At 45.7% G+C, this 26,418-nt stretch overlaps 1 pseudogene; it reads left to right on the top strand.

Annotated features, from left to right (window-relative positions):
* The window catches only part of LOC123161716 (ras-related protein Rab-2-A-like), a 55,914-nt pseudogene extending 30,680 nt beyond the window's left edge, over window positions 1-25,234 (top strand).
* Window positions 25,235-26,418: the final 1,184 nt, after the last annotated feature.

Consider the following 26,418-nt stretch of genomic DNA (forward strand, 5'->3'; position numbering starts at 1 on the left):
ATGTCCCTGGTGAGCCTCTAGTTGACTAGCTCGTTGTGATCAACAGATAGTCATGGTTTCCTGACTATGGACATTGGATGTCGTTGATAACGGGATCACATCATTAGGAGAATGATGTGATGGACAAGACCCAATCCTAAGCATAGCATAAAAGATCGTGTAGTTCGTTTTGCTAGAGCTTTGCCAATGTCAAGTATCTCTTCCTTCGACCATGAGATCGTGTAACTCCCGGATACCATAAGAGTGCCTTGGGTGTATCAAACGTCACAACGTAACTGGGTGACTATAAAGGTGCATTACAGGTATCTCCGAAAGTATCTGTTGGGTTGACACGGATCGAGACTGGGATTTGTCACTCCGTATGACGGAGAGGTATCTCTGGGCCCACTCGGTAATGCATCATCATAATGAGCTCAATGTGACCAAGGTGTTGGACACGGGATCATGCATTGCGGTACGAGTAAAGTGACTTGCCGGTAACGAGATTGAACAAGGTATTGGGATACCGACGATCGAGTCTCGGGCAAGTAACGTACCGATTGACAAAGGGAATTGTATACAGGGTTTAATCGAATCCTCGACATCGTGGTTCATCCGATGACAACATAGAGGAGCATGTGGGAGCCATCATGGGTATCCAGATCCCGCTGTTGGTTATTGACCTGAGAGCGTCTCGGTCATGTCTGCATGTCTCCCGAACCCGTAGGGTCTACACACTTAAGGTTCGGTGACACTAGGGTTATTAGGAAGACTAGTATGTGACTACCGAATGTTGTTCGGAGTCCCGGATGGGATCCTGGACGTCACGAGGAGCTCCGGAAGGGTCCGGAGGTAAAGATTTATATATGGGAAGTTGTCAAACGGACACCGGGAAGTTTCGGGGTCATACCGGTATTGTACCGGGGCCACCGGAAGGGTACCGGGGGTCCACCGGGAGGGGCCACCCCTCCCGGGGGGCCACATGGGCTGCGTGGGGCAGGGAGCCAGCCCCTGGTGGGCTGGGCGCACCCCCTCCCTTGGGCCCTTGCGCCTAGGGTTGAGGGGGGAACCCTAGAGGGGGCGCCCCCCTTGGCTTGGGGGGCAAGCCACCCTCTCCCCCTCTCCCCTTGGCCGCCGCACCCCCCTAGATGGGTTCTAGGGGGCCGGCCCCCCTTCTCCCTTCCCCCTATAAATAGAGGGGTGAGGGGAGGGCAGCTGCACCACCCTGCAAGGCGCAGCCCTCCCCTCCCCAACACCTCTCCTCCTCCGTTGTGTGCTTGGCGAAGCCCTGTCGGAGTACTGCGTCTCCACCATCACCACGCCGTCTTGCTGCCGGTGGAGCTGTCTTCCTCAACCTCTCCTTCCCCTTGCTGGATCAAGAAGGAGGAGACGTCTCCCGTCCCGTACATGTGTTGAACGCGGAGGTGCTGTCCATTCAGCGCTTGGTCATCGGTGATTCGAATCACGTCGAGTACGACTACATCATCACCTTGCAAGCTTCCGCACGCGATCTACAAGTGGTATGTAGATGCAAACTCTCTCCCTTGACTCGTTGCTTAGATGAACTCATATATGGATCTTGGTGAAACCGTAGGAAAAATTTTAATTTTCTGCAACGTTCCCCAACAGTGGCATCATGAGCTAGGTCTATGCGTAGTTCTCTTTGCACGAGTAGAACACAATTTTGTTGTGGGCGTGGATTTTGTCATCTTACTTGCCTCTACTAGTCTTTTCTTGCTTCGGCGGTATTGTGGGATGAAGCGGCCCGGACCAACCTTACACGTACGCTTACGTGAGACCGGTTCCACCGACTGACATGCACTAGTTGCATAAGGTGGCTGGCGGGTGTCTGTCTCTCCCACTTTAGTTGGAGCGGATTCGATGAAAAGGGCCCTTATGAAGGGTAAATAGAAGTTGACAAAATCACGTTGTGGTTATTCGTAGGTAAGAAAACGTTCTTGCTAGAACCCAATTGCAGCCACGTAAAAGATGCAACAACAATTAGAGGACGTCTAACTTGTTTTTGCAGCGATTGATCATGTGATGTGATATGGCCAGAAGTTGTGATGAATGATGAATTGTGATGTATGAGATCATGTTCTTTGTAATAGGATTCACGACATGCATGTCGATGAGTATGACAACCGGCAGGAGCCATAGGAGTTGTCTTTATTTTTTGTATGACCTGCGTGTCATTGAATAACGCCATGTAAACTACTTTACTTTATTGCTAAACGTTAGTCATAGAAGTAGAAGTAGTCGTTGGCGTGACAACTTCATGGAGACACGATGATGGAGATCATGGTGTCAAGCCGGTGACAAGATGATCATGGAGCCCCAAAGATGAAGATCAATGGAGCTATATGATATTGGCCATATCATGTCACAACTATATAATTGCATGTGATGTTTATTATGTTTATGCATCTTGTTTACTTAGGACGACGGTAGTAAATAAGATGATCCCTTACAAAAATTTCAAGAAGTGTTCCCCCCTAACTGTGCACCGTTGCTACAGTTCGTCGCTTCTAAGCAACACGTGATGATCGGGTGTGATGGATTCTTACGTTCACATACAACGGGTGTAAGACAGTTTTACACAGCGAAAACACTTAGGGTTAACTTGACGAGCCTAGCATGTGCAGACATGGCCTCGGAACACGGAGACCGAAAGGTCGAACACGAATCGTATGGAAGATACGATCAACATGAGAATGTTCACCGACGATGACTAGTCCGTCTCACGTGATGATCGGACACGGGCTAGTCGACTCAGATCGTGTAACACTTAGATGACTAGAGGGATGTCTAATCTAAGTGGGAGTTCATAATTTGATTAGAACTTTATTATCATGAACTTAGTCAAAAACCTTTGCAAATATGTCTTGTAGATCAATGGCCAACGCTAATGTCAACATGAACTTCAACGCGTTCCTAGAGAAAACCAAGCAGAAAGATGATGGCAGCAACTATACAGACTGGGTCCGGAACCTGAGGATCATCCTCATAGCTGCCAGGAAACAATATGTCCTAGAAGGACCGCTAGGTGACGCTCCCGTCCCAGAGAACCAAGACATTATGAATGCTTGGCAGTCTCGTGCTGATGATTACTCCCTCGTTCAGTGCGGCATGCTTTACAGCTTAGAACCGGGGCTCCAAAAGCGTTTTGAGCACCACAGAGCATATGAGATGTTCGAAGAGCTGAAACTAGTTTTTCAAGCTCATGCCCGGGTCGAGAGATATGATTTCTCCGACAAGTTCTACAGTTGTAAGATGGAGGAAAACAGTTCTGTCAGTGAGCACATCCTGAAGATGTCTGGGTTGCACAACCGTATGACCCAGCTGAACATAAACCTCCCAGATGAGGCGGTCATTGACAGAATCCTCCAGTCGCTCCCACCAAGCTACAAGAGCTTTGTGATGAACTACAACATGCAGGGGATGGAAAAGACCATTCCTGAAGTGTTCTCGATGCTGAAGTCAGCAGAGGCTGAAATCAAGAAAGAACATCAAGTGTTGATGGTCAATAAGACCACTAAGTTCAAGAAGGGCAAGGGTAAGAAGAACTTCAAGAAGGACGGCAAGGAGGTTGCCGCGCCTGGTAAACCAGTTACCGGGAAGAAGTCAAAGAATGGACCCAAGCCTGAGACTGAGTGCTTTTATTGCAAGGGGAAGGGTCACTGGAAGCGGAACTGCCCCAAATACTTAGCGGATAAGAAGGCCGGCAACACCAAAGGTATATTTGATATACATGTGATTGATGTGTACCTTACCAGTACTCGTAGTAACTCCTGGGTATTTGATGCCGGTGTCGTTGCTCATATTTGTAACTCACAGCAGGAGCTGCGGAATAAACATAGACTGGCAAAGGACGAGGTGACTATGCGCGTCGGGAATGGTTCCAGAGTCGATGTGATCGCCGTCGGCACGCTGCCTCTACATTTACCTACGGGATTAGTTTTGAACCTTAATAATTGTTATTTAGTGCCAAGTTTGAGCATGAACATTGTATCTGGATCTCGTTTAATACGAGATGGCTACTCATTTAAGTCTGAGAATAATGGTTGTTCGATTTATATGAGAGATATGTTTTATGGTCATGCTCCGATGGTCAATGGTTTATTCTTAATGAATCTCGAGCGTAATATTACACATGTTCATAGTGTAGATGCCAAAAGATTTAAAGTTGATAACGATAGTCCCACATACTTGTGGCACTGCCGCCTTGGTCACATTGGTGTCAAGCGCATGAAGAAGCTCCATGCCGATGGACTTTTAGAGTCTCTTGATTATGAATCGTTTGACACGTGTGAACCATGCCTCTTGGGCAAAATGACCAAGACTCCGTTCTCCGGAACAATGGAGCGAGCAACCAACTTGTTGGAAATCATACATACCGATGTGTGCGGTCCAATGAGCGTTGAGGCTCGCGGAGGATATCGTTATGTTCTCACTCTCACTGATGACTTGAGTAGATATGGGTATGTCTACTTAATGAAACACAAGTCTGAGACCTTTGAAAAGTTCAAGGAATTTCAGAATGAGGTAGAGAATCAACGTGACCGAAAGATAAAATTCTTACGATCAGATCGTGGAGGAGAATACTTAAGTCACGAATTTGGTACACACTTATGGAAATGTGGAATCGTTTCACAACTCACGCCGCCTGGAACACCTCAGCGAAACGGTGTGTCCGAACGTCGTAATCGCACTCTATTGGATATGGTGCGGTCTATGATGTCTCTTACCGATTTACCACTTTCATTTTGGGGATACGCTCTAGAGACAGCTACATTCACTTTAAATAGGGCACCGTCTAAATCCGTTGAGACGACACCGTATGAATTATGGTTTGGGAAGAAACCTAAGCTGTCGTTTCTAAAAGTTTGGGGATGCGATGCTTATGTCAAGAAACTTCAACCTGAAAAGCTCGAACCCAAGTCAGAAAAATGCGTATTCATAGGATACCCTAAGGAAACTGTCGGGTATACCTTCTACTTAAGATCCGAAGGCAAGATCTTTGTTGCCAAGAACGGATGCTTTCTGGAAAAAGAGTTTCTCTCGAAAGAAGTAAGTGGGAGGAAAGTAGAACTCGATGAAGTACTACCTCTCGAACGGGAAAGTGGTGCAGCTCAGGAAAATGTTCCTGTGATGCCCACACCAACTGAAGAGGAAACCAATGATGATGATCAAGGTACTTCGGATCAAGTTGCTACCGAACTTCATAGGTCCACAAGGACACGTTCCGCACCAGAGTGGTACGGCAACCCTGTCCTGGAAATCATGTTGTTAGACAACGGTGAACCTTCGAACTATGAAGAAGCGATGGCGGGCCCAGATTCCAACAAATGGCTTGAAGCCATGAAATCCGAGATAGAATCCATGTATGAAAACAAAGTATGGACTTTGACAGACTTGCCCGATGATCGGCGAGCGATAGAAAACAAATGGATCTTTAAGAAGAAGACAGACGCGGATGGCAATGTCACCATCTATAAAGCTCGACTTGTCGCTAAGGGTTATCGACAAGTTCAAGGGATTGACTACGACGAGACATTCTCTCCCGTAGCGAAGCTAAAGTCCGTCCGAATCATGTTAGCAATTGCCGCATACTATGATTATGAGATATGGCAGATGGACGACAAAACAGCATTCCTTAACGGGCATCTTAAGGAAGAACTGTATATGATGCAGCCGGAAGGTTTTGTCGATCCTAAGAACGCTAACAAAGTATGCAAGCTCCAGCGATCCATTTATGGGCTGGTGCAAGCATCTCGGAGTTGGAATATTCGCTTTGATGAGATGATCAAAGCGTTTGGGTTTGCGCAGACTTATGGAGAAGCCTGCGTTTACAAGAAAGTGAGTGGGAGCTCTGTAGCATTTCTCATATTATATGTAGATGACATACTCTTGATGGGAAATGATACGAAACTCCTTGACAGCATTAAGGCCTACTTGAACAAGTGTTTTTCAATGAAGGACCTTGGAGAAGCTGCTTATATATTAGGCATCAAGATCTATAGAGATAGATCGAGACGCCTCATAGGTCTTTCACAAAGCACATACCTTGATAAGATTTTGAAGAAGTTCAAAATGGATCAGTCCAAGAAGGGGTTCTTGCCTATGTTACAAGGTGTGAGACTGAGCTCGGCTCAGTCACCGACCACGGCAAAAGATAAAGAAGAGATGAGTGTCATCCCCTATGCTTCAGCCATAGGATCTATTATGTATGCCATGCTGTGTACCAGACCCGATGTAAACCTTGCCGTAAGTTTGGTAGCAATATACCAAAGTAATCCCGGCAAGGAACACTGGACAGCGGTCAAGAATATCCTGAAGTACCTGAAAAGGACGAAGGACATGTTTCTCGTTTATGGAGGAGACGAAGAGCTCGTCGTAAAGGGTTACGTCGACGCTAGCTTCGACTCAGATCTGGATGACTCTAAGTCACAAACCGGATACGTGTATATGTTGAATGGTGGAGCAGTAAGCTGGTGCAGCTACAAGCAGAGCGTCGTGGCGGGATCTACGTGTGAAGCGGAGTACATGACAGCCTCGGAGGCAGCGCATGAAGCGATTTGGGTGAAGGAGTTCATCACCAACCTAGGAGTCATACCCAATGCGTCGGGGCCGATCAAACTCTTCTGTGACAACACTGGAGCTATTGCCCTCGCCAAGGAGCCCAGGTTTCACAAGAAGACCAGGCACTTCAAGCGTCGTTTCAACTCCATCCGTGAAAATGTTCAAGATGGAGACATAGAGATTTGCAAAGTACACACGGATCTGAATGTCGCAGATCCGCTGACTAAACCTCTCTCGCGTGCAAAACATGATCAACACCAGAACTCTATGGGTGTTAGATTCATCACAATGTAACTAGATTGGTGACTCTAGTGCAAGTGGGAGACTGTTGGAAATATGCCCTAGAGGCAATAATAAAAGTATTATTATATTTCAATGTTCATGATAAATGTCTTTTATTCATGCTATAACTGTATTATCCGGAAATCGTAATACACGTGTGAATACTTAGACCACAATATGTCCCTGGTGAGCCTCTAGTTGACTAGCTCGTTGTGATCAACAGATAGTCATGGTTTCCTGACTATGGACATTGGATGTCGTTGATAACGGGATCACATCATTAGGAGAATGATGTGATGGACAAGACCCAATCCTAAGCATAGCATAAAAGATCGTGTAGTTCGTTTTGCTAGAGCTTTGCCAATGTCAAGTATCTCTTCCTTCGACCATGAGATCGTGTAACTCCCGGATACCATAAGAGTGCCTTGGGTGTATCAAACGTCACAACGTAACTGGGTGACTATAAAGGTGCATTACAGGTATCTCCGAAAGTATCTGTTGGGTTGACACGGATCGAGACTGGGATTTGTCACTCCGTATGACGGAGAGGTATCTCTGGGCCCACTCGGTAATGCATCATCATAATGAGCTCAATGTGACCAAGGTGTTGGACACGGGATCATGCATTGCGGTACGAGTAAAGTGACTTGCCGGTAACGAGATTGAACAAGGTATTGGGATACCGACGATCGAGTCTCGGGCAAGTAACGTACCGATTGACAAAGGGAATTGTATACAGGGTTTAATCGAATCCTCGACATCGTGGTTCATCCGATGACAACATCGAGGAGCATGTGGGAGCCATCATGGGTATCCAGATCCCGCTGTTGGTTATTGACCTGAGAGCGTCTCGGTCATGTCTGCATGTCTCCCGAACCCGTAGGGTCTACACACTTAAGGTTCGGTGACGCTAGGGTTATTAGGAAGACTAGTATGTGACTACCGAATGTTGTTCGGAGTCCCGGATGGGATCCTGGACGTCACGAGGAGCTCCGGAAGGGTCCAGAGGTAAAGATTTATATATGGGAAGTTGTCAAACGGACACCGGGAAGTTTCGGGGTCATACCGGTATTGTACCGGGGCCACCGGAAGGGTACCGGGGGTCCACCGGGAGGGGCCACCCCTCCCAGGGGGCCACATGGGCTGCGTGGGGCAGGGAGCCAGCCCCTGGTGGGCTGTGCGCACCCCCTCCCTTGGGCCCTTGCGCCTAGGGTTGAGGGGGGAACCCTAGAGGGGGCGCCCCCCTTGGCTTGGGGGGCAAGCCACCCTCTCCCCCTCTCCCCTTGGCCGCCGCACCCCCCTAGATGGGTTCTAGGGGGCCGGCCCCCCTTCTCCCTTCCCCCTATAAATAGAGGGGTGAGGGGAGGGCAGCCGCACCACCCTGCAAGGCGCAGCCCTCCCCTCCCCAACACCTCTCCTCCTCCGTTGTGTGCTTGGCGAAGCCCTGCCGGAGTACTGCTTCTCCACCATCACCACGCCGTCGTGCTGCCGGTGGAGCTGTCTTCCTCAACCTCTCCTTCCCCTTGCTGGATCAAGAAGGAGGAGACGTCTCCCGTCCCGTACGTGTGTTGAACGCGGAGGTGCTGTCCATTCAGCGCTTGGTCATCGGTGATTCGAATCGCGTCGAGTACGACTACATCATCACCTTGCAAGCTTCCGCACGCGATCTACAAGTGGTATGTAGATGCAAACTCTCTCCCTTGACTCGTTGCTTAGATGAACTCATAGATGGATCTTGGTGAAACCGTAGGAAAAATTTTAATTTTCTGCAACGTTCCCCAACAGTAATGGGGGTGTCCGTCGGCTTGCCTTTAGATTCTTCTCCAGTCTCACCGTCTGTGTTGCTACCGTTGTGACTGCGGGGGATATTGAGTATATTGATTCATTAGGAAACATAAGATAGACTAGGATTTGTCCTGCCTTGTCTTGTACTTCAAGTTAATCATTATACTTTATATATATGCCCATGAGGCTCAAGCAATAAATCCATCAAATTCCACCAATCCCTCTCTATCCCTTCTAACACCCACCATCGACACCGAGTTCGACGTCTTTGCCTCCAAGATGATCACCGTCAATAGAAAGCCCATCAAGCTTTAGATCTCGGACACAGTACGATGGTGTACCTCTTTTTCTGAGTGTGCCTAGATCGATAGGTCCTTTGCACTATACGTACGTACCAACTGTAGACGGGGGAGCTATTGGTTAAAAATATGAAACTTTAGGATTATCGAAGCATGCTTGGGAATTAAAAGTTGCCATTTGTAGCAGAGCTGGCCAAACGGGTCGGCCTGACACAGCACGGCCTGGCCGATTGTAATCGTGCCTAGCACGGCCCAGCCCGCCAGGGCACAATTATTATACGGGTCATGCCGTGCCGGCCCGCATGCTGCATCCTACAGCCCAGGCACGACCCAGCTGGTAATCGGACCAGCCCGCCAGCACACCAGGCACGCTGGCCCACCTGCTGTTTGGCCTATTTGACATTTTTGGGCCGATTTTTTCTACTGGGCTAGTATTAAGCCATATAGAGATATATAAAAAATAAAAATAAATAAAAGAAGTTAATCGGGTCGTGCCGTGCTAGCCCGCGTGCTCAGCCTAGCGGCCCAAGCACAGCTCAGGGCGTGTCGCGTGCCAGGCCCAGCCCGTTTAGCCCATGCTATGCCTGGCCCATGGCGGGTCGTGCTGGCGTGCTCGTGGGCTGGCCTGATTGGCCTGGCCCATTTGGCCAGCTATAATTTGTAGACACATGTTGATGATGGCTTCATCGTTGACACTTGTGAGTTTCCGCCCGACAATGTTGTTTTTTTTACTCCCGACACAGGTGATCAGTACATTGAAATACACTATGAAACAAAATCCAATAATTCAAAAATTTTGTGACATCAAACATGATCAAATGTTTTAGACGTTTGCAAAATTCCATGACGAAATAACATTTGAGGAGCTCTCAACAGAAAAAACAAAATCACGGCTCAAAGCTTTGTGCACTATTTGAGCAGTGATTTTTTGTTGAGAGCTCCTCAAATGTTATTTGTTCATGAAATTTTGCAAGAACCTAAAATTTTTGATTATTGATGTTCTAAAATTTCGTAGTTCTTAAATTTTGTTTTTAAGTTTTTTTCATGTGTTGTTCACCCGGGAGTAGCCACACCTTTCCGTTTTGGTATGAATTAGTAGTTCTCATGAGTCATGAGATAGAAGTAGTGCAGATGTGTATTTTGAGTTATCACTAGTGCAGAACCGGGATATAGCCCTGGTTCGTAAGGGCCTTTAGTGCCGGTTCTGTAACCGCCGCTAAAGGGACACCACATGGCAAACACATCAGTCACCGGCGCCTACTTCAGGGCCTTTACGAGAATAGAATTTAATCAGATAATAATTAATCAAGCATGATAATTAATGGTATTGAAACTAGAATTAAGGAGATGCATTGTAGCTAGCTAGTACTACTTAATTAATTATACCTTGGGTCGAAGCCAATACAGCTTTTCTCTCCATTCGCCTGGAACCTCTTTCGAATTCCTGAACTTTTCCCAAGACCTGCCCGCCAGCAAAGAAAATGAATAAACGAGTTATTAAATAGTTGATATCAGGAAATGACGAACTAAAGAGGCTGACATATCTTTACCTAATAATAAAGGATGGATTGTATCTCCACTTTTTTTGTTAATTGTAGTGTTTTTCGTACGTGGTTCTCTTTTTCTCGGTCGTTGATGACCCGCAAGTATACGGGATAATTGTAGCCTCTTTCGATAAGTAAGAGTGTCGAACCCAACGAGGAGCTAAAGGTAGAACAAATATTCTCTTAAGTCCTATCTGCCACTGATACGACTCTACGCACGCTTAGTGTTCGCTTTACCTAGAACAAGTATGAAACTAGAAGTACTTTGTAGGTGTGATAGGATAGGTTTGCAAGATAATAAAGAGCACGTAAATAAAAAGTAGGGGCTGTTTATATAAAGATGCAATAAAGTAAGTATTAGTAGAGAGCTTTTTGTTATGAGAAAGTTATTTGTCCAAGGCAATCGATAACTAGACCCGTAATCACTATTGCAATTATATTTGAGGGAGAGGCATAAGCTAACATACTTTCTCTTTTTGGATCATATGCACTTATATTGGAACTCTAGCAAGCATCCGCAACTACTAAAGATTCATTAAGGTAAAACCCGGCCATAGCATTAAAGCATCAAGTCCCCTTTATCACATACGCAAACAACCTATTTACTTGGGTCAGTGCTTCTGTTCACTCACACCACCCACCATAAGCAAATCATGAACATATTGCAAACCCTACAGCGGGGATCTCTCACGCTTGTGCGACACGGAGAGCACCATAGGACAGCACCAATAATAAAACATGCAACTCAAACCAATCATGATCATCAATTAACCCATAGGACAAAACGGATGTACTCAAACATCATAAGATAGCCATACATCATTGGGAAATAATATATAGCGTTGAGCACCATGTTTAAGTAGATATTACAGAGGGTAAGAGAGAAGTTACACCGCTGCATAGAGGGGGGAAGAGTTGGTGATGAAGGCGGTGAAGTTGTTGATGAAGAGCGCGGTGATGATGATGGCCCCCGGCAGCGTTCCGGCGCCACCGGAAGCAAGGGGGAGAGAGCCCCCCTTCTTCTTCTTCTTCCTTGACCTTCTCCCTAGATGGGAGAAGGGTTTCCCCGCTGGTCCTTGGCTTCCATGGCGTGGGAGGGGCGAGAGCCCCTCCGAGATTAAATTTGTCTCTCTGTCTCTCTCTGTTTCTGTGTTCTCGGATTCTGCCCCTTCACCATTTCTTTTATATCTGGAGATCCGTAACTCCGATTGGGGTGAATCTTTCGACCAGATCTTTCTCATAAAATTAGCTTTCTTGTAGAAAAAGAAGAGCGTCAACCGCCTTACGGGGGGCCAGGAGAGTCCAGGGCGCGCCCCCTATCTCCTGGCCCCCTCGGGCATCGTCTCGCGTTGATTTTACTTCCCAAAAATCATAAATATTCTAAAATAATTCTCCGTCCTTTTTATCCCGTTTGGACTCCGTTTGATGTGGGTTTTCTACGAAACATAAAACATGCAGCAAACAGGAACTGGCGCTGGGCACTCGATCAATATGTTAGTCCCAAAAATAGTATAAAAAGTTGCCAAAAGTATATGAAAGTTATGGAATATTGGCATGGAACAATAAAAAATTATAGATATGACAAAGACGTATCAGTCGTTTGCAGTTTCGTACGTCGCGTTAATTTTTTTTTTTGACACACCAACCATTATCTGCACGTATGTACGCGTAAACCAACTAATCTAGCACCTGTTGTGTGAAAAGTAAGCGGACAGTTTCCTTTTGTCATCTTTCCTCGGTCGTGTACGTGTTACGGTTTCAGTAAGGAGAGATTGAGGATTTGGGATTTCAAACAACGTGGCCCAGAGATAATAAGGAAAGGAAGAGCGTAACATAACTTGATAAAGAAGGAAGAGAATGAGGTAATTAATGGTGAGATAATTGAATGGGATTCCTGAGAGAGACTTGATGCATATAATTATGATTGGCTAAATAAACAGATTATGGTAATTAACGGTGGGCTGATTGAATGGGATTCCCAAGAGACGAGACATCATGCTGCATATAATTATGATTGGCTAATTAATGTTGGGCTAATTAAACGGAATATATGGCAATCTCTGAGAGACATGCATGACGCATATAGCTATGATCGACTAATCATAATGGCAAGTTAACTAAACAAATTATGGTTATGGATTCCTGTGGGGCATGCATATATGGCAACACGTGTTCTCTTGTAGGAGACTCCAAGAATGCAGCCGTTATAATAAACTCGATCGGTTACATGTGACTGGATCACAAAACAAAAAAGGTACATAAAATATCTGACTGCATCCACTAACCCCTCGAACGAGAGGCAGTCTTCCACCACTGATTTTTATCCACTCTTTTTTCCTCACTTCCTTTTGATGATTTCTTTGTTTGCTTCCATGTGTGTTTTTCTACTTCCATATAGACTCCCCAATCCATTCACCACAATTACAGTTAAACTACTTATGCAATTTAATTTCATGTGAAGTCAATGACTCATTATTTATGAAACTCTTTATGTTTGCATGATGAAGTTGGATTTGACCAAATATATATGTTAAATTGTGGAAGTTTTTCGCAATTACTATCCATCTAGGTTTGTTTGCTTGCTGTTGTTGGTGCTATAATTGTTATTTTAGGTTGGTTTGATTGTTGTTGTCCTCAAATGATTCATTGTTTTTTCTCAACGGCGATCGTTGTCCCACAATTTTCTTGGCTCGGGCACATGGTTCATAGGAATTATTGTTTTCTTCCATTGCAACGCACGCGGATTGGTGCTAGTAGTTAATAATGATTGAAATTACCTGTCAACCATCCCCTTCACCATTGTGTAGTCTTTCTTTTTTTTAAGTAGTGAGTCCAGTACTTTAACTGTTTCTTCGTCAACTTTAATGATTAACAAGATCCAATGGTAACTGCATGCACACACGTTTGCATGTCTTAATTAAGCGGGCATGTGCATAACACTCATCAACTACCCTAAACCCTATACACTTAATTATTAGCTAGCTAGTAAGTAAAAACAGAATTTGTAGTACAAGACAGTGTGACTCACGGTAAGTTGTAAGGAAGTAGTATATATTCATTGGTATTGAGGCGCTTCAAGAACTCTAACATGTTTTTCTCAACTTCTATTTTATACCATGGATATTTCCATGTTTGTTCATTAATGGTATTTGGGTCAATGAACCCAATGCCATAGCGTCCACCTTTTTTCATTTCATACATCTTCATCCTGCATAATACCACAGAAAAGAATATAGTGAGGATAATTACAGGTAATGATCGATCAATGAGCACTACCGCTAGCTTGAGACTTAAATTATAGAAAGAAATCACTTACAGACAATAGAAACTGACGAGAGATTTGTCGAGTGTGTCTTGATTGAATAACTGAAATAGTTCTGAATACTCAATGGCCAGAGCTAGCTTATGGAAGTAATACTCTTCCTTGACTTTCACCATGAGGGACTCTTGATTGGTACTCTTGGTAATTTCGTTGGCAGGTTCTTGACCTCCTCAGGCTTGACCAAAGGTTGGCCTCGGACATATTTCTGTTTTATGTCCTGGGGTCTAGGCAGAGGCATGGGCTCAATCTCGAGAAGTTGTCCAACAGTGATACCGAGCATTTCGGCCTACCTTCTATGCTCGTCGGTTATTACCACCTGACCGGCGCCGGTACTCTCACGTGTTGATACAACAAGCGGGGGGGTCGATTACGCCGCCTGTTCTCCTAGCTAGGGAACGGTTTTCCCACATTTTTGGCTAGCTTCTTAGCTCGAGCTCGAGCTCGACTCCTTTTGTCGTGCTTGATGTGCCTTCCTGATTTGGTGCTCATAGTCTGAGTCAACAGGCTTGGGAGCTGGTGCTTTAGCCATACGAATAAAGTGGTCAATCTTATCCTCGGGCACTTTCTCCCTTGGCGGCGGTGACGATTTCGGTCCAAAATGGGTGTCCACTTGGGCCTTCACTATGGCTTCGTTTTGCTCCTAGGTCATGTCGTAAGGCCTCTGCGGAAGAGGCGTGAGGCTTGGACCATATTGAAATCGCTTGCCTCCGCCTGTACCTCATGTACTACCTCGACTTGTAGCACTACGCACCATAGCTGTGGTGGCTCTCTTCCGCGATTGCTGAGGCAGCGGAGACGGCTGATGCGGTGTCGGACTTGGAGAAGGAGTGGCACGCGTTGGTGGACTTGGAGGAGGAGGAGTGGCCTCACGCGTTGGCTGAGTTGAAGCAGGAGGAGTGGCCTCACGCGTTGGCTGGGTTGAAGCAGGAGGAGTGGCCTCACGCGTTGGCTGAGTTGAAGCAGGAGGAGTGGCCTGAAGCTGTGCCAGACTTGGAGGAGCGTGAGTCGTCTGCTCCCTCGTCACCTCCTGGAATGTCAAGCTCTAGCTGACGTGGTGTTGGTGGACTTCGAAAGATGATGCAATCCTTTCTCCATAGGATGATACGATGTATGGCCTCTCCCAGTGTGTGCTCCTCATCACCTCCAGGAATGTCAAGCTGTAGCCCCGAATATTGGCCCACCACCTCATCAACCATGACACTAGCATAGCCGGATGGAATCGTTTTACAATGGTAGGTTGCTCCGGGGGGATTTGTATAAGCAACGACGTCCGCCGCCTTCATGGATATGTTCTTTATTTTGAAGTGTAGCTCACAATTAGTGTTCTCCATGATGTCATCCACAGGGTATCTATCCAGCAGTGCGTCACCCTGGGCGGAACCCATGCTGCTTTTCGATATGGATGGGGCAGTGCTACCCAATGCTGGATCATCTACTAGCTATGGCCGCTGCTGAGACCCCTTTCCTGGCTAAGGGAGTCGATCTGCTGCTGCTGCCACTGCAATTTGAGTGCCAAGTCCGCGTGCGCTGATTCTAGGCCTTGAAGGCGTTCTACTTCCTGTTTCCTTTGCTCGTCCTCCAGCTTCTTCTTCTTCTCCTCCTCCATCTTCCTTCTCGCACAGCTTCTGTAGTCGGTGTTCCACTCAGAAAAGCCCTCATACCACGGAACAACGCCCTTGCCTCGTGTTCTTCCCGGGTGTTCAGGATTTCTCAGGGCGCACGTAAGCTCGTCGTTCTCTCTATTGGGCGTGAACACCCCTTCTCGAGCTTCTTCTATTGCTTCAACTAACTTAACATCGGCTCCTTTAAGACATGCCTTCTTCGAAACCTCGCCTGTCTTTGGGTCCAACGCCCCCCATGCGCATAGAACCAAGTTCTGCACCTGGGGGGCCAGCTCAATGTAACTGGAGTGACCTGTGCGGCCAGCATCTCTTGCTCAGACTTATCCCACTTAGGCATTGCCACCGCGTAGCCACCTGGCCCCAGCCTATGGAATTGCTTCATTTTTTCGGCATTGGCCTTGTTTTTTCTAGATAGTTCCTTAGATAATTCTGATTCGTTGAATTTCACGAAATCGTCCTAGTGTTCTCTTTGGTTCTCCAGTGTTCCCTTGAATTCTAGAGTCTTCTTTCCTACTTTGACGTAGTTATTCCATACAGTTTTCTTGTGGTTGTTGAATGCAATTTCCATCTTCCTAAGAGCAGCGTCCTTGACTTTCTCCACATCTGTAGCTGTGAAATGATCTGGTAGGGTGAAATGTTCCATGAGATTTTCCCAAAGTGCAGTTTTTGCTCTGTCGTCGACAAAAGTAAGATCTGGACGGGGCTTTGATGGCTCTTTCCATTCTTGAAGGGAGATCAGGAGTTTGTCCTTCACAAGAACTCCCCATTGACGAACGAACTTGTTCACAATGTTCTTAGGCGCTATAGGTTCGCCATTAGTTTTGCTGGCATCGATGTTGTACTTTACGCCCTCCTTCAACTTTTTTCCCGGGCCTCGCACTCTGCTTGTAGAAGATTTGCTCGATCCGGAGGGCTGAAAGAAAAAAGATTGATTCGTTAATATATCTTCAAATCATTTAAAACATGTGATGATCACCAGATGCCTGCTTATATAAATATACCTCATCGGTCTCTGTTATTTCAAGATCAACATTTTCTTCGCCATCATAATCATTAATTTCTTTGCCATCATAATCAAAGTTGTCATCCATGACTTCATCAATTTGGTCATCGCGATCGAATATCATATCATCGCCCTCCCCGGTATTGTTTAGATATTGAGAGCCATCATCTTCTTCATTTCGATCATCTGACGCGCGAGGGGAGCGTATGATCTCGAACAGGGCCTCTTCTCCCGATATTGTCTGCCATAGCTTTTATTTAACTAATCCAGAAGAAATATAAAACAATTTAGTATTCAAATTACAATGCATGCATGCAATCAATAAGGAAATCCTGAATCATACTCCCTCCGTTCCTTTATATAAGGTGTATTTGTTTTTTGATAAAATTTCACAATGTAAGGTGCATTTCTCCTAATTCCTCATAATTCCCTTGTTAGCCTTCCAGAAAAAGGAAAAGTGTTTGTCTCTTGATTGTCTATATCTCTTCTTGTAGCAAAAGAAGGAAAGTTATCTCTCTGTCGATTGCATGTATCTCTTATTTTTCTGAACTAACTGATTTATTTACAACTAACCAACAAATTTGCTAAGGTTAATTTTGTCTTAACATGTTTATAATTATGTTCCTTGGTCACCGTGCCAAAAATAATACACCTTAGATAAAGGAACGGTGGAAGTAGTACATAATATGCATCGTCTCGAATAATATATAATCTCGAATACATCGTCTCGAATATTATATATCAAATACATCACTAGCTACTTAGCTAATAAAGATCAAATACTACAGAATAATCTAGGCCACTCGCGGTTCCTGAGGCGCGGGCGCTGGACACCCAAAGAGAAGGAATCATCACAGGATCATAGCTCCGGTCATCTCCCCAAAGACCCTGCCAGGTATTGGAGAACCTGACATCCATAGAAGCCATGTAGCGACGGACGTGCTCGTCCTCCTCCCTGACACGGTGACGCACCACCTCCAGCGGGGCCGACTCCCTCCACACCGAAAGTGGCCCACGGGAACGTCACCAAAGGAGCTCAGGGTCGACGACGGGACCCAGGTTCCTCACCAAGCGGCGAGCCCCTGAAGGTAGCACCTCCCAGTGCCAGCCCGACGGAGCCCAGTCACGGACATGGGTCCTCTGAAGCATGACGTCATCGAGAATGGGTCGACGGCGAGGATGCGGCTCGGGCATCGTCGAGAACAAATACTATACGCCGCAAAAGTAACATTTTTTAAATGATTGGATTGTGATTTCTTATATGCAAATTCGAAATTTCTATAACTAAAATTATAAGAAACTAAAAACAAACATTTCTATAACAATTTGCAATTAATCTAATTCATCTAGCTAAAACTAACATTTCTAACATTTCTATAACATTTCTAACATTTCTATATAGTATTTGACATTAATCTAATCTAATTAATTAACTCATCTAAAACATTTGTATAGAAAACAGAAAAAACATAAAAAACTAAAATCTAAAAACAGAATCGTGTGTGTGTGCATGGGCGCGCGCGCGCGTGTGTGTGTGTGTGTGTGTGTGTGTGCGCGCGCGTGTATGCACCTACGGCACCGGCGGCGCGGCGGCTTCGATTGGAGGGAGGAGAGGGGCCGGGGCGAGGGGCTCACAGTGCGGGCGACGGCGATGGCGAGGCAATGGGACGGCGAGGCGATGGGACGGCGAGGCAGAGGGGACGGTGATGGGGACGGGGATGGCGGCGGCAGCGACGACGGCGGACGGCGACGGGGACGGCGATGGGGGCGGCAGCGTCGGTGACGGGGACGACGACGGGGACAGCAACGAGGGGCGGCGGCAACGGGGCAGAGAAGCAGAGGGAGAATGAACTGACAATTTTTTTTGAAGTGTTTTCTTATATAGAACCTACCTTTAGTACCGGTTGGAGCCACTAACCGGTACAAAAGGTCTATTTTGGCCAGGCGAAGCGGCGGAAAGCACGCCCCCTTTAGTACCGGGTGGTGGCCATAATCGGTACTAAAGCCCCCCCCCCTTTAGTACCGGTTGGAGCCACAACCCAGTAATAAAGGGGGTGCGCTGGCGTAGGTGCGGTGCGGGCAAGTTTAGTCCCACCTCGCTAGCCGAGGGGCGCCCGCACCTGTTTAAAAGCCCCGGCGCGGCTCCTCTCTCGAACTCCTATCTATAGAAGGCTTCTGGGCCTAACTCTGCCTCTCTGCCCTGTGGGCCTACTAGGCCTTGCGGGCCTGCATCCCGGCCCAACTACAGGTTGGGTTACTAGTCGTATGCAGGCCGTTGTGGCCTAGTAGGTGGGCGTTTTTATTTAGTTTTTGTCTCAAAAAAATTAGTTTTTTTTCTAATTTATTTATTTCTGAATATTTTTTCTTTAGGTACAAAAAATTACAAACTTTATGTTAATGCCAGTAGTTTTTAAATTTGAATTATTTGACGAACTAATTTGTAGACGAAGTGCATTCAGCTTTTGCACATAAAATTTCTTCGCGTTTCAAATACCAAAACACATAAGTACCCTAACTATTCCGAAGATTCCCTCCGGTTTGTTCGAAGCGGCACTTTTCAAATATATAAGTCCGGAAAGTCACTACATAAGAAAGTGATGACGGTGAAGCCTATCACATCCCAGAGTGGGATCTTTGGGTGTGAAACTTTTTCTTCGCGTATGTCCCTTTGCGCCGAAACCATGGATAATATTCATCATTTAACTGGATGCTCGGATCAATATTCACTGTGAATAGAGCAATTTCATCAAACTTTTCATAATCTTCTGATATGTCTATCTTGTCATCCACTCCCACGATGTTTCTTTTCCCTGAAAGAACTATGTGGCGCCTTGGCTCATCGTATGATGCATTCACTTCCTTATCTTTTCTTTTTCTCGGCCTGGTAGACATGTCTTTCACATAGAAAATATGTGCCACATCATTGGCTAGGACCAATGGTTCGTCTACATACGCAAGATTGTTGAGATCCATTGTTGTCATTCCGTACTGCGGGTCTTCCGTTATCCCGCCTCGTGTCATATTGACCCATTTGCAACGAAACAAAGGGACCTTCAAATCACCTCCATAGTTAATTTCCCATATGTCCTCTATGTAACCATAATATGTTTCCTTTCCCATGTTGGTTGTTGCATCAAAGCGGACACCACTGTTTTAGTTGGTGCTCTTCTTATCTTGGGCGGTCGTGTAAAATGTATTCCCATTTATCTCGTACCCTTTGAAATTCATTTTATTCAAAGATGGTTGGGACAGCAAGTACAGGTCATCTTCAATATCGTTATCATGCATGACACGTGTCTGCAACCAACCGGCGGAAGTCTTCGTTTGTTCACATGTAATCCAGTCGTCAGACTGCTCCGGGTGTTTGGAGTGTAGAAAATTCTTGTGTTCCTCCATATACGGAGCCACCAAGGCGGAATTATGTAGAACTGTGTAGTGTGCTTCAGTGAGAGAATGCCCGTCCATACATATTATTTGATCCCCTCCTAGCGTGCCTTTTCCATCCCGTCTGCCCTTATGCCGCGATTCAGGAACACCAATTAGATTAAGGTCAGGAATAAAGTCAATACAAAACTCAATGACCTCCTCATTTTTATGGCCCTTCGAGATGCTTCCTTCTGGCCTAGCACGGTTATGACATATTTCTTCAAGACTCCCATGAACCTCTCAAAGGGGAACATATTGTGTAGAAATACAGGACCCAAAACGTTAATCTCTTTGCAAAGGTGAACTAGAATGTGCGTCATGATGTTGAAAAAGGATGGTGGAAACACCAACTCGAAACTGACAAGACATTGCACCAAATCATTCTGTAACCTTGGTATGATTCCTGGATCGATTACCTTCTAAGAGATTGCATTCAGGAATGCACATAGCTGCACGATGGCTAACCGAATATTTTCCGGTAGAAGCCCCCTCAATGAAACCGGAAGCACTTGCGTCATAATCACGTGGCAGTCATGAGACTTTAGGTTCTGGAACTTTTTCTTTGCCATATTTATTATTCCATTTATATTCAACGAGAAGCCAGACGGTACCTTCATACTGAGAAGGCATTCAAAGAAGATTTCCTTCTCTTCTTTGGTAAGAGCATAGCTGGCATGACCCTGATGTATGCCGTCTTTTTCGTGCATACGTCGCTGGTCCTTCCATGCCTCTGGTATATCTTTTGTCTTCCCATACACGCCCAAGAAGCCAAGCAGGGTCACGCAAAGATTCTTCGTCACGCGCATCACGTGATTGCAGAGCGGACCTCTAGGTCTTTCTAATAGGGCAGGTCCCAAAATATAGATTTCTTCTTCCACATGGGTGCGCATCCATAAGCGTCCTTCGGAACAGGTTGTCCGCCAGGACCCTTTCCAAAGATTACCTTCAAATCCTTGACCATATCATGTACATCAGCACCAGTACAGTGGCGAGGCTTCGTCCGGTGATCCGCCTCACCTTTGAAATGCTTGCCTTTCTTTCTTATGGGATGCCTGCTCGGAAGAAATTGACGATGTCTCAGGTACACATTCTTCCTACAACTATCCAAATATATACTATCGGTATCATCCAAACAGTGCGTGCATCCGCGGTATCCCTTGTTTGTCTGTCCTGAAAGGTTACTGAGAGCAGGCCAATCATTGATGGTCACGAACACCAACGCCTTTAGGTCAAATTCTTCCTGTTTGTGCTCATCCCATGCATGTACACCTTTTCCATTCCTCAGCTATAATAGTTCTTCAACTAATGGCCTTAGGTACACATCAATGTCGTTGCCGGGTTGCTTAGGGCCTTGAATGAGCACTAGCATTATAATGAACTTTTGCTTCATGCACAACCAAGGAGGAAGGTTATACAAACATAGAGTCACATGCCACATGCTATGGTTGTTGCTCTGCTCTCCAAAAGGATTAATGTCATATGCGCTTAGACCAAACTATACGTTCCTTGGGTCACATGCAAACTCCTTCATGTACTTTCTCTTGATTTTTCTCCACTGCGACCCGCCAGCGGGTACTCTCAACTTTCAGTCTTTCTTACGGTCTTCTCTGTGCCATCGCATCTCCTTGGCATGCTCTTTGTTTTGGAACAAACGTTTCAACCGTGGTATTATAGGAGCATACCACATCACCTTGGAAGGAATCTTCTTCCTGGGGCGCTCGCCCTCGACATCACCAGGGTCATCGCGGCTGATCTTATAGCGCAATGCACCGCATACCGGGCACACGTTCAAATCCTCGTACTCACCACGGTAGAGGATGCAGTCATTAGGGCATGCATGTATCTTCTGCACCTCTAACCCTAGAGGGCAGACAACCTTATTTGCTTCGTATGTACTCTCGGGCAATTCGTTGTCCTTTGGAAGCATATTCTTTATCATTACCAGCAACTTTCCAAATCCCTTGTCAGATACACCATTCTCTGCCTTCCATTGCAGCAATTCCAGTGTGGTTCCCAGCTTTTTCTTGTCACCTTCGCAATTCGGGTACAACAATTTCTTGTGATCCTCTAACATGCGCTGCAACTTCTTCTTCTCCTTTTCACTTGCAAAGTTTCTCTTTGCATCGGCAATGGCCTGACCTAGATCATCAGCGGGCTCATTTGATGCCTCTTCTTCAGCTTCTTCCCGCATGGCCGGCTCAGCTTCTTCCCCCATTGTTGTATCATCGTATTCAGGGAACCCATGGCCAGGATAGCTATCGTCGTCCTCTTCTTCTTCATTGTCTTCCATCATAACCCCTCTTTCTCCATGCTTGGTCCAAACATTATAGTGGGGAATGAAACCGGACTCAAACAGGTGGAAGTGAATGGTTCTTGAGTTAGAGTAATTGTAATCATTCTTACATCCAGCACATGGACAAGGCATCAAACCATCCGCCCGCTTGATTGCCTGAGCCGCAATCAGAAAAGTATGCACGCCATCAACAAACTGGGGAGAGCATCGGCCATCGTACATCCATTGCCGACGCATCTTCATTACACACCAACGAATAGACCAAATTAATACAAGTTCATACAACACTTAAATGCAACATACAAATAACTCTCTAGCTAAAGCATTTAAATGCAACAACAAATGCGATCAAGATCGCAACTAAGGTAACAATTGATCCAAGAGCATAATGATACCAAGCCTCACTATCAATGGCATATTTTCTAATCTTTCTAATCTTCAACCGCATTTTCTCCATCTTGATCTTGTGATCATCGACGACATCGGCAACATGCAACTCCAATTCCATCTTCTCCCCCTCAATTCTTTTCAAATTTTCTTTCAAATACTCGTTTTCTCTTTCAAGTAAATTTAACCTCTCGACAATAGGGTCGGTTGGAATTTCTGGTTCACATACCTCCTAGATAAAAATATCTATGTTAACTTGATGGGCAGAATTTGTCATACACACGAAATGCAACAAATAGTTTTAAAAGATAATATACCACATTCGAATCATAACACGGACGAGGGCCGATGGGGACGGATATCAAAACCATGGCACTATGTATAACAAACAATGTACGGGTAAGATAATTATACAAGTAACTATATATCTAAATCACACAAACGTGATTTTTTATATATAAAAAAGATAAGAACAAGAGGCTCACCAGAAGGTGGTGCCGGCGACAGGTCGGTGCGGACGATCGACGGTGGTTACGACGGAGACGGGAAGGCACTAAGTAAACCACACCTACATATGCAAACTAAGAGTTATTTTAAGCTCAAATTGCATATAAATCAAATAAACTATCACATATAATTCCTCCCAAATTACTAAAACCCACAAATTAATCACTATATAAAGCATTGCAAGAGCTATCTAGCAATGAGAGATGAAAGGACAAAGTTGCTAACATTTGTGATTACTTGAATGGATGGGGGCCTTCAAATCTTGACAAAATTTGGACAAAATGTGTGATGAGCTCGAGGGGAAGAGAGGAAGAACAGAGAGGAGAGGGGAAAGGGGGAGAACAGAGCGAGCTGGACGAAGGATTTATATGTAGGATGACCTGTAGTACCGGTTCGTACCACGAACCGGTACTAAAGGTGCTGGACGGGCCCCAGTCTGACAATATCCTGCCACCACTCTCTTTAGTACCGGTTCATGGCACGAACCGGTGCTAAAGGTTCTCCATGAACCGATACTACTGAGAGCAGCCCGCCTAGCCGTTGGAACCGGCACTAATGGTCACATTAGTGCCAACTCAATTTCAAACCGGGACTAATGAGGTGCACATTAGACCCTTTTTCTACTAGTGTATACAAGGTTTGCCGTGCCATAAACATTAGCATCACATTGAGTTCTCAAGGCAAATGACCATCTCACATTACAGCCAGGCGAAGACAGATTCAGATCGATCACTCGATCGTACTACGATGAAGTTGATGGAGCTCTTCTAGTTTATGACATCACCAGGTACTTGTCCAATCTAAAAGCTACCTAGTTAGATGAAGTGCATGGTTTCCTGAACTTTTATCACGGTGTTTCTGTTACGATGATCTTCAGGAGGGAAACGTTCAATCATCTCACAAGCTCATTAAGGGGTGTGAGGCGACTTGCAAAGGACAACATGACAATAATGCTAGTTGGAAACAAATGTGATCTATCTCTGAGGCGTGCTGTGAGCTATGAGGAAGGTAGGAAGTTCGCAAATGAGCATGGTCTGATCTTTGTGGAGGCATCTGCGAAAACTGCGCAAAATGTTGAGGAGGTGACAGAGTGATCGATCCTTTGGCGCATCTATGTCAAATTAATGCCTCTCTAAGCATTCTCTCATGCCATTTCTTTATAGCATCGTGCAACGAAGAGACGCTTTCGTTGCTACCGTGCTTCGATCCACTCCCCTCAATATCCAATTTAGGAGAACACTTGCCGGAGCACGTTGGGAAGCCTGGCTCCATTTGGTGAGAAGAATGATAGATGTGCAGCTTTCTCAACGACCGGATACGTTGAGCTGGAAGCTAACCAGGAATGGAGAGTTCACGGTTAAATCTATGTATTTAGATGTGATCAACTTTAGCTTTATTCCTAGTTAGTTCCAAACATGTTTAGAATGTCAAAGTACCTTTGAGGGTTAAAGTGTTTATGTGGTTTGTACACAAACAAGTCATTTTAACTAAGGACAATTTGACAAAGCGCAACTGGACCGGTTCTACGAGATATAGTTTTTGTGATAGCGATGAGACCATCAAACACCTCTTTCTTGATTGTCCGATGGCAAAGGTTCTATGGCGGACTGTTCACATTGCTTTTAATATTACTCCTCCGAATAATATCAACACGTTATTTCGGACGTGGCTTGACGGGATAGAGCCCCAAACAGCGAGACACGTTCGTGTAGGAGTATGTGCTTTACTTTGGGCAGTCTGGAACTGCAGGAATGATTTGGTTTTTAACAGAACAACAAATACTCATTTTTTGCAGGTTATCTTCCGAGCCACTACGTTGATCCGTATGTGGTCGCTACTCACTCAGACGGAGGCCATGGAGCATTTGGTTACTGGATCTACCCGATGGGAGATGGTAGCTCAGGCTATATTCAGCCGGTTTGAATGGCGGTCATGTAATAGGATAGGCAATTAGTTTTCCTGTCTTCATTTTGCCTACCGGCTGTGGCTTTTATTTTTCCCTCTTCGTGAGCCGTTTTGTGGTTCATTTGTTTAAGACTTCATGATCTTTGTTGAACTTATTTGCTTATAATAAATGTGGTCGTATGCATCGTTCTGATGCAGAGACCGGGGTTACACCCCTTTTCCAAAAATAAATCAAATGCAGGGTTTCGTTCAGACTGCTCGAGTCATATTCAAGAAAATCCAGGATGGTGTCTTCTAATAAGTTGAAACTTCAAAAGTCTATCATCAATTTGGTATGCTTAGTGAATAATGAGCACGTGGTGAACAAGTGCTTTGACTAGAGGGAGACGCCCCCGCTCGTAGGCTTGGCCTAGTTCCTGCCTAGGATATTTATGTAGTTGTGTTTTCTACTACAAAAATTTCCCTTGAGATCAAGCAGGGACGCCTTTAATTAGGCTGATTCAAGAGTGCTATGTGATCACTATGTTGCGTTGTTCAATTGTCGACAATTTCAGTCCAGTTTCTCTTGTATGTTTTCTCCACTGTGCACTTCAATTTGCAATGAAATTGGACATGCTGTTTTTTTCTTCTCCTGGTCCACATTATGAGTAGCCAAACCCAATCGATTAGTCACACACTCACACTCGAGAACAATATTTCAAACGGCACCTCCTACTTTCCATGCAGCATAAGTGCATCTAAATATCCATGCAGCATAAGTACCCCTATTCAAGTATGTTTGGATCGAAAGTACTACTAAAATAGAGTGATTACACAAATTTTCCATTCCGTGCTCGTTGTCACATCCAGAACGCAGGAGGATCGCAAGTTGAGAGAGGAGCATAACTACTGGAGTAGATAAGAGCGACCAGGCCCGGATTGTGTGGCCACGTGCCGTTCTTTCGGTAGCTGGCAGTGAACACCGTCATGCGGAGCAGATTGCCTTGATGGCCACACGAGCAGCGCCTCGCGATCTCGACGAGGCAGAACGTTCCATGTCCTATGTCCTATGTGGACGAGCCTCCGGCACATGGCGCTCAACGGGGCCTGCAGGAACGTCAGGGGCTCCTTGCAAAGCTTCCAAGCCGGCCGTGGCGTCATGCCATCGCCGAGGGACGGCACGTTGCAGGAGGAGAGATGGTAATAGCCCTTGATCCCACCAGCTGTGCCGTCAGAGTGCTGAAACCCAACCCAGGCGTCCAAAGCATCGTCGTAGTACGCCTGGTAGATGAATGGAAGATGCCAATTACCATAATCTGTATCCACTCCTGAACTACCTCTCAACCTTCGCAACAATGCTGGAGCAGACGCGGACGCAATGGCGGAGCCTGAGGACACAAGTTCACCACAAGGACGCTCCCGCCACAATATCCCCGCTTGAGCAGACTAGTTTCTAAATCCATCACCGACCATAGAGATGATTGCCTCATCGGAGAAGAATCT

Source organism: Triticum aestivum, chromosome 7B (genome assembly GCF_018294505.1).
Source record: "Triticum aestivum cultivar Chinese Spring chromosome 7B, IWGSC CS RefSeq v2.1, whole genome shotgun sequence".
Lineage (NCBI taxonomy): Eukaryota > Viridiplantae > Streptophyta > Magnoliopsida > Poales > Poaceae > Triticum > Triticum aestivum.